General features: G+C 34.2%; 1 protein-coding gene across 1 annotated transcript in view; it reads left to right on the forward strand.

Annotated features, from left to right (window-relative positions):
• Positions 1-7,604: 7,604 nt before the first annotated feature.
• The window catches only part of LOC126753746 (adipokinetic hormone/corazonin-related peptide receptor variant I), a 28,564-nt gene continuing 21,378 nt past the window's right edge, over positions 7,605-14,790 (forward strand). The window contains exon 1 of the mRNA XM_050465414.1: positions 7,605-7,984. The gene's annotated coding sequence lies outside the window, so the exon portion shown is untranslated. The remainder of the gene's footprint in view (positions 7,985-14,790) is intronic.

Raw genomic sequence — 14,790 nt, forward strand, 5'->3', positions numbered from 1 at the left:
TTGTTGCAAGTTGCCGCTGTATAAAAAAGTAAACAAAATTGCTTTTACAATTACATATACGCATATTTCTTTGCTATTTCGCTCAATTGAAGACAATTGCTTGCGCCACAGGAGGCGTTTACGCCTTCACTGTTGACATCCTGTTGGCCTGTTGTCGCAAAAAAAAAAAAAAAACACCCACAATACACACACAAATACCAGCAAACTTTTATATATGTGTAAAAAAATAAAAGTTTGTATGTATGTCTGTGTATGTGTGCTAGTATCAAAAGTGAATTGATACCGCGGCGTCAGCCTCATTTCGACTTTAGTCGCACTTTTGAATTTGATTATTTCGCAATTCCATTTCATTTGGACCCGGAACGTCTTTAAGCGCGCAACGCTTGTCGGTTCGTCGTCGTTGTCAACAAATGCATGTACGTACATATATATTCGCACACCGGTCTGTTGATACGTAGTCGTAGTTCCGCCAAAGGCGTGACCTTACGAGGCGATAATAACACTCTCGAACTCAATTTCATCCGCGTTGCGGCAGTTAAAGCACAACAACAATATCGAAAAAGTGTTTTTGTGGGCATAAATTCATCAAAAGCGACATAAATAATTGTGTATAAGTTATGTAAGTTGTTGTCACTTTGAAAGTTTGCAAAACGCCATTTGTTTGGGCGCCGAAATTTGGTTTCAACAGTTGTTTTTGTGTGTGTGCCAGCTGTTAGACCGGCCGGTGAATTCGTTGGTTTTGTTATGAAAATGTGATGTAAACACAAAAATATAAAAGCGAAATACTTATGTACAAATATAATAAACTGATTTAAAGCATTTCGGTTAATCATAAAATTGCAGCTAAAGATTTTTCAAAGAAGCTTCTTGTATAAAAAAAAGTACGAAAATTAAATTTAAATTTTAATTCATTTTTGTTAAAGGTAAGTAAAGGCTACTATATTAGAAATTTGTTGAATGGCAATTTGAAGCTGCGAATACGGGCGAGGATTTTTATTACCTGTTTTACTAATTTTGTTGGATCTGCAACTATAATCATTAGTCGTAGTAATGTTCATCTGAGGCTATGCAATTCTCTCATCTTTTTGGAAATTCGGGATTCTATCTAAAAAAACTGCGTCACTGTGGCGGCCAATAATGAATCCAGATACCCTATTCTGGTGTGAATCGTATTACAGTGGGGTCGTTCTTCAGCTATCAGAAGAAATAGTAGTCAGAGGAGGGAATTTCTGGGCTATAAGTCGAGTGAGTCAAGCTTCCTAACCACTGTTTTCTAAATATTTTTTAACCGACCTTACCACGAGAGGCCGAAGAATGTCATGACGAAAAATTATTAGGAAAGTTGCTGGACCACTGCAGTATATTTCAAGCTGAGGTCTTTGCTATTGCGAAAGTCGCGGAACTGGCCTCTTATGCACCTGTAGGTGGTTCCAGAGTTAACATCTACGTCGACAGTCAAGCAGCAATTAAGGCAGTAACCTCGCATCACATATCGAACAGACCACACAATCCACTTACAATTTTCTAAATATTTATAGTAAATTTTTAATAGTTAGTTCTTGTTGGAAGTACCCTTCTCATTTTAACATCTTTAAACATGCGTTCCTAGCTTCTTATACATACAATATACTCAAAATTTTCTCAAACTTTGCATTTCCTTGTCTTTAAAACGGAAATCGATCATCTCAAGAGGTCTGATCATTATGTCTGAAACTTTGAAGTACGATTATCTAACCTATAAGTTCACAAATTTCTAAAACTCTTCAAAGTTCCTACAAAGAATTTTAAGGACTAACTGCTAATGGAAGATCACGTCGTATTTTAGCTTTTTTAAAATTTGATCACCAACCTTTCGTAAATACCAGCACAATCTGCTCAAAATCTTCTAAAACTTTTCATTTTACTTCGAAATCCCAAATGGAAGACGACTTGGGTTATAAGAAGTTTTGGTTCTAACTTGTTGAACTCTGATCATGGGGATCTCTATTTTCCAAATTTCGACAGTGACTTTTGACCCTGAAAGCAATCTCCATTTTTCGGGACTGTATAGTCATGAGAAGAAAACTTGTTTTCAGTCCGAAATCGCAAATGGAAGACGTTTTGGTGAAGCAGATCTCGGGAATCTCTCTTGAACAATAGAAACTTCTGTCCTTTCTGACGTCAAAACTCTCAAGTGTGAATTAAGAGATCCATATGTCCATACGAAATACTATACTTCGAGTCTATGACAAGTTTGTTAAGGGGTTGTGTACAGTTAAAAGAACGAAAAAAAGCGAATTTTCCAGAATTTTTTCTAAGAGCTTTTAAATTTATTGATCCAAAAAATTGTACACTTATTATGGTATCTTTTAACAGTATTTAAAAAAAAAATTTAAAAAGAAACTACAGCTGATCTCCTGGAGCTCCACTTCAAAAAGACGTTTTGCGGTGACCGCCATATCTCTGAAGTGGAATCTCTGATATTAAAAAACAAGATTCGTTAGTTTAATGTTAAAACTAATAAAGCAAATCGAAGTAATAAGCAAAATAATTTTTTTTGACAAAATAGCGGTTTCAGCAATAAAAATCGATTTTTGTCCAAAATTTCGGCTTTAAATTGTTTTTTGGAAAAAAAAATTATCGGTGAGAAAAAATCGATTAATTACTAAAAAATAGATTTAAGAACATGAACGTTAAAATTTGAGACTAATCGGTTAAGCTGTTTTCGAGTAATGTAGGTCACCGACTTTGCAAACTCCATTTTGAGAAAAACGCGCTTAAAGTTTGGAATGCCTTTTCAAATTTGCGTGCAACTTCGAATACATTCATCGCAACAATATGAGTATTGTGTACATTCTTAAATATATGTATGTACATCAATAAAATAAAATACAGAAATTGATTTTTTGAAAATTCTAACTGTATATAACACCTCAAAGTGCCTAATATCAATTTTAGACCGGTATACCAAATATCTGACATCCAAGTAGGCTCCGTTGACTTTTCAAAAATCTTTTAGTTTGCTATAGAGTAATTAAAAGCAATCAAGATTTATCGAATGACTTCCCTTAAAGGTCTGGAAGATGAGACGGAGTTTTGCTTAACAAACGGAATCACTGTTGAGTTCTCGATTTTGCGGATCTACAAATGTTAGCTTTAATAAATAGCAAATGAACATATCCAAATTTACCATAAACTTTTTATTTTTTACAATTGTACTAGTTTTAGGAATTTAGAAAGGGAACTATTCGATTTACAAAAAAACGTTTCTACGTCATAAAACTTTCGCATAGAGCAGAAAAAGATAATGGTAAGATTGGGCAAAAATCAACATAACTCTCAAATTCAAAGACGCAGTAAAGAACATTCCAACGAGACGTGCACTGATAACATGAATCGTTACTAATAGACAACTAATCTGTCATATAAGTATTTATTATATTTTTGCCTTCTATGCCTCACATAAGTAGGAGCCCATTATTAGTTATATGTAAATGAAGATTATTTCATTCAAGTTCGAACGAAACAAGTTATACATAACATAATTTAAAAACGAATGATCCGACAGCAAAAAAAAGTAAGAGTTTGTTCATAATTTTAAAATTCTTAATTTATTCTTCAAAAAGGACGTCGTCTCCCCCAAAATAATCCCCAACTTACTTGTGTGTCAATCCTCGAAAAAGTTGTTAATGTCAATTTCCAAAATAGCCTTCAATGCGTGCAGCGATGCACGTTTAATGGCTTCAATTGACTCAAAGCAGTTCCATCCGAGTAGTTTTTTGAGTTTACTGAATAGCCAGAAGTCACACGGAGGTATATCAGGCGAATATAGTGGTTGCGATACGATTTTTGTTGTTCATTTGGCAAAAATTTCACGAAGAATCAATGCAGTATGCGACAACACCTCGATAATCGAAGGGAACTGTCAGCATAACCCTAATTTTTGACTTGCTTTGACTCGGCTTCTTCGGCTTTGGCTCACATTTGACACGATGGTCGGCCGATTGGTCTTCTGTTTTCGGGTCGTCAGAATAGATTCAAGATTCATCCCCAATCAGAAATCAGACAGAAAGCATTGTTTCACAGGCGTTAACACGACGCTGTTTTTCATAAAAAATTGAGTGATTTTGGAACCAATCGTGCTTTCACTTTTTTTAAGCCCAAATGATTTTTCAAAATGTAAGATCCAGCAAGATCTCTGACCTTTATTTTACTCTCGTGTTGGTCAACAGTTGAGCAACACCAAAAGCTCCGTCAGGATCGGCAAGGACCTGTCCGAGCCGTTCGATACCAAACGAGGTTTCAGACAAGGCGACTCATTTTCGTGTGACTTCTTCAACCTACTTTTGGAGGAAATAATTCGAGCTGCAGAACTAAACAGAGAAGGTACAGCTGCTGGCGTAGGTCGAGTATATTGATATCACTGACCTCAATACCCGCGCCCTTAGTTCTGCTTTCTCCAGCATGGTTACGGCGAAGCAAATGGGTCTTATGGTGAACTAGGGCAAGACGAAATACCCGCTGTCATTAAACAAACAGTCGTCACATTCGTGACTTGGCTCCTACGTCACTGTTGACAGTCATAACTTCGAAGTCGTAGATAATTTCGTCTATCTTGAAACCAGCATTAACACCAACAACAACGTCAGCCTCCAATATCAACGCAGAATAACTCTTGCCAACAGGTGCTACTTCGGACTGAGTAGGCAATTGAGAAGTAAATACCAAACTCTACAAGTCACTCATCATCCCCGCCCTGCTATTTTTATGTATAGGCATTGACGATAACAACAGCTGATGAGTCGACGTTACGAGTTTTCGAGAGAAAGGTTCTGCGGAACATATATGGTCTTTGCGCATTGGCAATGGCGAATATCGCAGTCAATGGAACGATGAGCTGTACGAGATATACGACGATATTGACATAGTATTTCAGCGAATAATGAGACATGCGCTGGCTAGGTCATGTGGTCCGAATTTATGAAAACACTAAAGCTCAGAGAGTATTTCACGCAGTAGCTGCCGGAGGTAGCAGAGAAAGAGGAAGACCTCCACTCAATTGGAAAGACCAGGTGGAGAAGGACCTGGCTACACTTGGAATCTCCAATTGACGCCAAACAGTGAAAAGGAAGAACGACTGGCACGCTATAAAGCCAATAAAGAAGAAGGTGATATCCGAAAATAACACTACTCTAAAAATCTGAAGAAAAAATTTGCGACTGATGTGCTAAGAGGTCGGTGGGGTATTTGAGGAGTCTAGATTACGAATTTGAGTCAAAAATTTTCCATCACGTACAGCTATTTTAGTGATTGTTGTAAATGGTAGTCATTTGATCTCTACCCCCCTACTACAAACCAAAGAGTCAACAATAAACTCAAAATTAGCTACAAACAGCCTCTTCATTCACAGTCGCAAAATGACTAGTGAAATTTGATTTTGTATACCCTGAACAGGGTATATTAAGTTTGCCACGAAGTTTGAAACACACAGAAGGAAGCGTCGGAGACCCTACAAAGTATATGAATATATAAATGATCAGTATGTTGAGCTGAGTCGATTTAGTCATGCCCGTCTGTCTGTCCTCCCTCAGTTTTTAAGATATCGATGGAAATTTTGCAGACATAGTTTTCTCTTCAAGAAGCTGCTCATTTGTCGGAACTGCCGATATCGGACCACTATAACATATTGCTGCCATGCAAACTGAAGGATCGTAATCAAGTTCTTGCATGAAAAAGTTTCACTTTTGACAATGTATCTTCACAAAAAGTTGGCACAGGTTATTTTCTAAGATAATACTAGGCTTACTATAGCATATAGCTGCTATGCAAACTTAACGATCGGAATCTAGTGCTGGTATAGAAAACTTTTGCATTTGACGATATATCTTCACGAAATTTGGTATGAGTTATTGTTCATAGAAATAATGTAATATCGGAAGAAATTGTTCAGATTGGCTCACTATAGCATATAGCTGCCATACAAATCGAACGATCGGAATCAAGGGCTTGTATGGAAAACTTTCGCATTTGACGTGGTATCTTCACGAAATTTGACATCGCTTACTGGTTAAGGTAATAATATAATCTCCGAAAAAATTGTTCAGATCGGACTACTATAGCATATAGCTGCCATACAAACTGAGCACATAGTTACTAAAAGCAATGCAACTGTGAAGGGTATATTAGCTTCGGCTTTCTTGTTTTAATCTAGACTTGAATTAAACTCTTCAGAACACTAATATCTCTGTGATGATGTATGTATATACATAAATGTATATATGAATATACATATACAAGTATGAGGTCGTAAGTGTGCCACTGCTCAATAGGCACAACGGCCAGTGGTACAATGAACGTGTTTACCATTACTGATAATATTTGGCATCATACCACAGCTTCTGATGTTTCAGGCACGAGTATAATTTTATGGCAGAAATGTTGATACTTTGTATTGTTTTTGTGTTTCTTGATACTCACATGTTTCTGCAGCAACAATGCTTGATTAAATTTTCAATATTTTTAGCGCTTTCCTTTTGGTAATAATCAATCTACTTATTTTTCGCTCGGACAGTGCGATAATTTTACAAAATAGATGAATGTGCGTATGTACATATATGTACATATATGGGTGTATATATGGATGTTTGTATGTATGCATTTATTTAGTAGTACGTATGTCAGTATTATTGTCAGTATGTATGTATTGTCAGCCGCAGCAGCATTCACCAAATCAGTGAGTCCGATTCGAACTTTGAGCAATTATTGTATAAATAAATAGAGACAAACGTGCTGTAATCAAAAAAAAAAAAGCACAAGATCTTTATATATGTACAAGTATGTGTGTGTATGTTGTGCATACAAAATATTAACAATAACAATTTTATAGCGTTCAATTTTTTCCTTACACATGCGTTTATTTATTTTTTCACTCACCGCCAGCCCACCAGCTCCTGTTTATGCATTGTTGTTGTTGCTGTTTTAATTATATTTTCTATTTAGTTTTTTATTTCGCTGTTTTTTTGCTACTTTAAAATTTTTTATTGCGCGGGCGGGCGTTTGTTGGGGTCAAGTGAGGTGCGCGCACGCTTATCAGCAAGCAGCAGCAAATCATGCCAACGCTCCTACAGCAACAGAAACATAAACATACATATACACAAGTGTATATGTGTGTGCCGCGTGCTGTGTCTTGCGGATGCTATTTCGTACGAAAATCAGCTCCCGATCTAATGGAGTCAATTGGCAAGTGTGTGTTGATTAGCTACTACACACACACACACATACACATGCCCTTACGCTCGCATGCCATGCTGAACTCAACACAAAAGGCACAATAAAAGCAATATAACAACTACAACAACAAATGACAACAGTAAACAAGTGTAGCCAGCGGTGGCATAGATTATCATTCGGTTGTTTTCCAGCGTAAATATTTAGTCGAGGACTCGTTTTAAGCTTTGACTCAGCGCTGCCGAGAGCAGTTTCTGTTCTTATATATTATTGTTAATTGATCGCAACGGTGTTTACTGCTGCTGCTTGTGTTATATATATGCACATATGTACATACATATATTCTCGTATGTCTTGCCTGCAGGTTGTTGCCGCTATCGGCTGTCGCTTGCTTTTATGCCTTCACTCATTTAGTTGCGCACTCGTCTACGCCAAGAGCTGTGCTGCGGCGTATGGTAAACGGTAAACACACACGTTTTGTAAGCTCAAAACGGCTTACAGGATATCATAAACACGTTAGCAGCGCAAAACAACACATTTGTAGCACCCTGTGTTAGAGTTTAAATTGTGTGTGTTACTCATACGCCCCGTCAACTCGTTAAATGCTCGCAGTCAATTAGATAGTCGTTGCGCGGTTTCGGTCAAGGTCAGCTGTGTTCACTTGCATTTCGAGTTGTGTCTTGTATTTTTTTCAATTTACTTAACAATTATGAATTTGGTTTTAGTGTTGAATAATAGACGTCAAGTGATAAAGCAATGACGTTTGAGTGAGAGAAAAGTGAGTTTTGCTTGCGCAAATAGTTTATTGCTTGCAATATGCCGGATTTTATGTTGTGGTATTATCATAAATGAATGAAAATAGTTATTTTAAGAAGTAATCGTTTATAAAGCAAATATTAGAAAGTGACAAATGACAAATCCGGTTGTGATATTTTGATTGCGTAGTAATTTCTTTTATTGTTATTCACAAATGCTTCATTAAAGCATTATAAAGCAGAAAACCTCAAAATTGGCAAGTAAATATATTTCAATTTTATAAAAGAATTTGAAGCAAAACAAGAAAAACTTTAGTTGCATCAAAACTATAATACTCTTCAGAGTTGCATTTATTACAGTACAAAAGAGTATAAAAAGATATTTTTCTTGGTTTTAAGCGGTTAGTTTATATGGCAGCTGGAAAAAAAATTACGTTTCAGAGTTGCTTCAAATTCGAAATTAATATCAACATGTAAGGCGGGGCGAACATTTTATACTTTCGCAATATGAAAAGCTCAAAGATATACTAAGATGAGTGGCAAAAATTTATATTAAACTTGAACTCACAAATTGATCGATATGTTTGGCGAAGAATCAGCCATATGCACCAGGCATATATTTGATGTTTGATCATTGAAAAGTTATATACACAAAGTTCGCTGTGACAATTTTTGGGCGTAAGATGAAATACCCGGAATGAATTATTTGTATAGGCTTATCCATTTCGAGGCTGCCTACTTTTTTAAACAAAAAACAAAGAAACTTCTAAATTAATGGAAAATGCTTATTAGCATACGAAAGAGCATCCTTTGGCATTTATTTTTTGAAGATTATCTCTTTCAAATGTTGGCCGCGCCTACGTCTCAGATGGTCCATCTGTTGAGCCCAATTTTTGACGATTCTTTCGAACATTTCGACTGGTAAATGGCGAATGACACGCGTAATGTTTTGCTCCAAGGTCTGAATCCCGCACAGATATGATATCACACGATCTTGGTGGTCAATCGATCAACACAAAACGTGATTTTATCTGTTCACCGAAGTGTTCTCTCGAGAAATCCATTCATTGATGCGATGTGTGGGAATGTCGCCGAGATCACGAGCTTCAATTTCAGGCATCAAATAATCGGTTATCATGGCTACCATAGATAGTTACGTTCTCACCGGCATTATTTCTGAAAAAAATATAAACCGAAAACTCCACAGGCTCACAAACCACATCAAACCGTTGGTGTTTTTTTATTTTTTTTGAAGAAATGGCAGCTCTTGAATCTTTTCCGGTTGCTCTTCGTGCCGAATGTGGTAATTTTAGCTTTTTTACATAGCTATTGAGCCAGAAATGGGCCTCATCTCTAAACAAAATTTGCTCGAAAACATCTGATCTTCTTGGAACTTATATGTAGAGAACCATAGAGCGAAGCGATGTTTTGGGAAGGCCGAGCGGCTTCAGTTCTTTCACAACCTGTATTTTGTACACTTTTTATTTAATATCTCGACGTAAAATGCCCCAAGTCTTTCCATACGTCAGTCCGGCGCCGAATCGACTCTTCATGGTCTTCGTCAGCTATGGCTGCTATATTTTTTTATTGTAGGCTGGACGTGGTCTGTTCGGTCGAATATTATACAATAATCAATGCTGGGTCTCAAGATCGGTGATGGTGTTGCGAATAGTACGCTCAGTAGGCCGATTATGTTGACCATAAGTTGAGCGAACGCGCGAAACACATTTTTTACAGAAGTTGAATTTTCGTAAACTTTGTTCAGGCGTAAGTCTTCCCGTGATGAAATGCGAAACAATACAGAACAAAAATAACATGACAGCTTGACACGACTCACGTAAGATCTGTCACAAGAATGTTATAGAAAAAGTATCTCCACTTGGATCACCCGTTATAAAGTTTTAATATCATAACTTGATTGATATTTAATTTGTATATTGTAAAGTGAAACAATTGGGTGGACTTTAGCAGTTTGTTATATGGAAGCTAGACGTGTTTGTCATGCGATTTCACAGTATGTTTTAGGAATTTTTAAGTCACGCATTAAATTTGGTTAAAATTGGTTCAATACTATCTGAGGTATAGGATTTCAATTAAAGGTGGGCGGTGCCACGCTCATTGTATTCCTAACTACTGCGATCTCATACACAAGTTTACAGTTTTGTACCGCAATTTAGTGTCACTTTAAAAGTTTTCGTTTAATGGTGTTTTGTGGTTGTGATTATGGTCCGATTAATAAAGGTGTCTCAAGTTTAACTCAAATTATAATTATATACAGTGTCTACCAATAGGGATGACGTGATTTTTACAGCTCGTGACGACCATGTTTGTTTACATGTTTGAGTCAAATTTTCTGTGCGTCTTCACTAAGGTTTGCATTTTATCATATCATGTTTCATTTTGGAACAACGCTTGAAAATTGTCCAAGATTATTATGCTAGTTCATGTTCTTCGGTGACTCCTGTATGAGCTCTTCGCTTAATTGCAAAATCTGAAAATAATTACAATCTCCACGATAGTGTGTCACTTTCCCGTCATAGGAAAGCCAGCAGTGAAGGAAATATTACTGCCGTTTGAGCCAGTGTTGAGGACAATCCGAATGGGTCAGTACAACGTCGTTTTGTACAGCTGCGTCTCTCTCTGAGACAACATGGTGAATTTTTCGGTTGAATTTGGCTCTACATCCATATAAGATTATGTTGGCACAAGATAAGAAGCAGACAGACCATTTTAAGAGCCGTAACTTTGCCGATTGGGCGCTGGAAATAATTGACTCCAACCATGATTTCCATAGAAAAATCATATTCTCTGATGAGCCCCATTTCTGAGTTAATGGCGTCATCAAGAAATAAAATTTTCGCCATTGGGATGAGTAAAATCTTTGTGTGGTTCAGAAAACCCAAATGCGTCCCAAAAATTTACAATTTGGTGCGGATTGTTTTATGGTGGCATCATCGGGCCTTATTTCTTTCGAAATAATTTCATTACCATCAATAGCGAGCGTTGTAACAAAATGTTGACCGTATTTTTTTCCCGGATTTGATGAAATCGACGCGGACGATTTCTATTTTACACCAGAAGGTGCGCTTCACGTCTAAACATGGACGCATTGCATACAGAGTTTGGCGACTCGTTAATTGCGAGAAAAGACCCAGTTAAAGGGCCGCCAATAGCGCCCGATTCAACGTCTCTAGATTTTGTCTGGGGATATGTTAAATCCAAGCTTTACACCTATCTTTCAGCAACGCTCGAGTATCTCGAAGACAACATTCTTTACTAACTATAGTCGAAATTTCGGTCGAAATGCTGCATCGGGTCATCGAAAACGGTTGGAAATATGCAAATGGAGTCGTGGTGGCCATTAGTCCGACATTTTGTTCAAATCATAAATGATATAAAATTATCTGCATAACAAAAAACAGAACTTATTTTGACTAAATTTGAGTATTTTATTTCATTTTAACATCACGTCGTTATTGTTTGTGGACCCTTTATAAAACCCGATATCTATCTCGGGAGACAGTCTTCTTATTTTTTATTGGCGTAGACATCGCTTACGCAGTTACAGCCGAGTTTACAACAGTGCGCGTCAAAAAACCATAAATCTTCCGCAGAAAACTCGTAACGTTGGCTAATCAGATGTTGTCATCGTCCATGCCTCTGTAACATATAGCAGGACGAGGATAATGAGGGACATATAGAGTTTGGTCTATTATTACTTCTCAATTACCTACTCAGTCCAAAGTAGCACCTGTTGGCAAGAAATATTCTTCGTTGGATTTCGCGGCTGACGTTGTTATTGGTGTTAATGCTGGTTCCAAGAATGGGAGCCTAGTCGTGAGTGCGACGACTGTTTGTTTGATGACAGCAGATATTTCGTCTTGCCCTCGTTCACGACCAGACCCATTTGCTTCGCTTCTTTATCCAGTCTGGAGAAAGCAGAACTAACGGCGCGGTTGTTGATATCAATATCACACATATGCAAACAACCGTTCGGTGAAAAAAAAACTATTCTACTCTGTAGCAACGATAGTATAAAAATTTTATTCCTTCGATTATCTGACAAATGTATTGAAGAATCAGAATCTGATCAAGTCGATCTGTCCAGCACTTTCATAGATATTTTCCTCACCGACTCTGAAAACAGAGTTTTGAAAAAAAATTTCTTTAAAGTTTTGAGTAAACTTATACTCGTATGTGTGTAGACTCGACATAAGCAAAAAGAAATCAGTTCTTTGAAATTCACAAGTTCATATTATCTCATAAGACAATAAGTATAATATTACAAAACATTCAAAAATTCAATATGATATATGTACATATGTACATATGTATGAACTATTTGAATTTCTTTGTTTTCAAAAAGTACTACTTGTATGTACTACTTTTCTGTTTTCACTTATCAGCAGCAACACTTTTGCTCTTGCTTTTAACGCACACACACTTATACAGCATTTTAAGCATCTACATATATATTTAAACACTTACATACCACTAACACTTTTAATTATGTACTATGCGCTGGATCATTGTCTACCACGAAGTATAAAATTTCAACAAATATTGCCCATTAGTAAATATGAAATTTGCAAATTTATTTATATAAACTAATCAATATTTATAAAACAATACGTAGACACATAACTTAGTCGCCGTTCGGTTGCTATTTTTAATTGTTTGTATGTTTTTGTTTGTGCATAACTATGTCCGCGGCATTTCCTTTTCGAATTGATATTGAAATTTTTATTTGTAATCAAAATATTGATTTTACAGCATTGTTTTCTCACACCAAAATTAATGTGCGCCTGTGTATTGGTGTTGTCTTAGGAATTCGCTGGCAAAAATTAATTTTAAGGTAGCGCTGGTATGTAGGGTTGCCGAATGAGTTTTGTAAATTATGCATAAGGGGTTACAGAGGTTCATCGAGCGTATTTTCAATATTTTTATTTCAAATAAAAAATTCAATATTTTATTTGGGTTTCGTCGAGCAAAAACGGTCTATAATCAATTTTTTTTTTTCAAATTAAAAACGAAATATTTTATTCAGAGCTTTTATTATACCAAATATACATATTTTACAAAGATTTTGTGAAATTTTTTAAGAAAAATATTTAAAACTCAGCCATTACCACGTAATTGACTATATGACTAACCTCGAGAGCGAATTTTTTTGAAAACTATTATAATATGTGGATCAACATGAGAGTTAAGGACAATATGCTACAGATGTTATAAATTAAATAAGACAACAAACAGTTTTTTTTTGTAAACTGTGAAATCTTTTTAACCCATCAAACTATGCAAAGAACTTATGGGATCTAGTGTTGAAATTTTGGGAGAATATTTTTGTGATGACAGCATGCGCTTGTGCAAAAATTGGGTAAAATCGGGTCAATACTTCTCTTAGCCTCCATATAGTATGTACCTAATATAAATATTATCGAACTTGCGTTTAACTTTATACCTATCTATCTATCGGTCAATTTGTAGGAAATCTTAATAGAATTCAGAAATAATGCTTTTATACTAAAAATCTCCTGCCTAAATTGATAGAAATTAGAGCAATACTTCCTTTAGTACCCATATACCTAATATAAAGATTTTCAAACATCCTATTGACTTCACCCTTTTTTAAATTGAAATAGAAAATTCGATTTTGAGGAATTATAATATTTCTTATGTTTAATAAATTTAATAATTTTGAAAAATTTAATACGATTTTTTAACTTAATTTTTATTTTAAATAATATTATATGTGTACAAATGTATAGTTCATCAAAAAAAATTTAATACATAATTTTGAATAACATTTAAATTTTTGTTAAAAATTCTTAATGTATTTTATTTTTTTTTCAGTTTTAAATAAAAAAGGCGATATCCGCGTATAATGTAATTAATAACTTTTTTTTAATTAAATAATGTGAATTAAAGTGTTTTAGAATTTTGTAGAAAATTTTATTTTTGTCAAAAAATTTAAAAATATTTTACTAAAAAAAATCAATTTTTCAAATTAATAATTTTGACGAAATTGTAATAGAGTTTTATAAGAAAAAAATTATTTTAATTAAAAAAAATTATTTTTATTCAAAAAAAAAATTAATTATTTTAATAAAAAATTTATTAAATTAGTTAATTTTTTTATTACTAAAATTTTATTTTTAAAATATTTTAATTTTTTTTTTAACTCAAAAATAATTTTTTTAAAGTTATTAAATATAAATGTTTTTTGATTAAATAAAAATATTTTAATTTAAAACAAAAAAATTATTTAAAATAGTCGATTTTGACACGTAATTAAGACTTTTTTGTTAAAAACATTGAAGAATTTTAACCTTTTTTTAATACTAAGTTAAAAAGTCGAGTTTAAGGTATAATGTAATTAACATTATTTAATTTAATAATTTTGAAAACAATCGTATATAAATTTTTTAAGAATTTTATTTTTAATATTTGAATTTTTTTTATTTTAATAACAAAAATTTTACATAAAATTTCGATGGTGCAGTATGATGTAATTAACATTTTTTTTTAAAGATTTTGAAAAAATTATATAAGAAAAGCTTGTTTGTTAAAAAATATTAGTATATTTTAATATTATTTTAATAAAAAAAAATGAAAAAGTAATCGACTTACGGTATAATGTAATTACTATTTTTTAATAACAATTTTCAAATATTTGTATTTGAAATTTTTAAGAAAAACTTGTTTGTTAAAAAATATTAAAATATTTTAATTTTTTTTAAATTTTGAACAAAATTTTGTGTAAAAAGTCGATTTTGAGAAATTAATTATTATTTTAATTAATTTTTTGTTACATTACATAATTTTG

This window comes from Bactrocera neohumeralis, chromosome 3, assembly GCF_024586455.1.
Source record: "Bactrocera neohumeralis isolate Rockhampton chromosome 3, APGP_CSIRO_Bneo_wtdbg2-racon-allhic-juicebox.fasta_v2, whole genome shotgun sequence".
In the NCBI taxonomy this organism is placed as follows: domain Eukaryota; kingdom Metazoa; phylum Arthropoda; class Insecta; order Diptera; family Tephritidae; genus Bactrocera; species Bactrocera neohumeralis.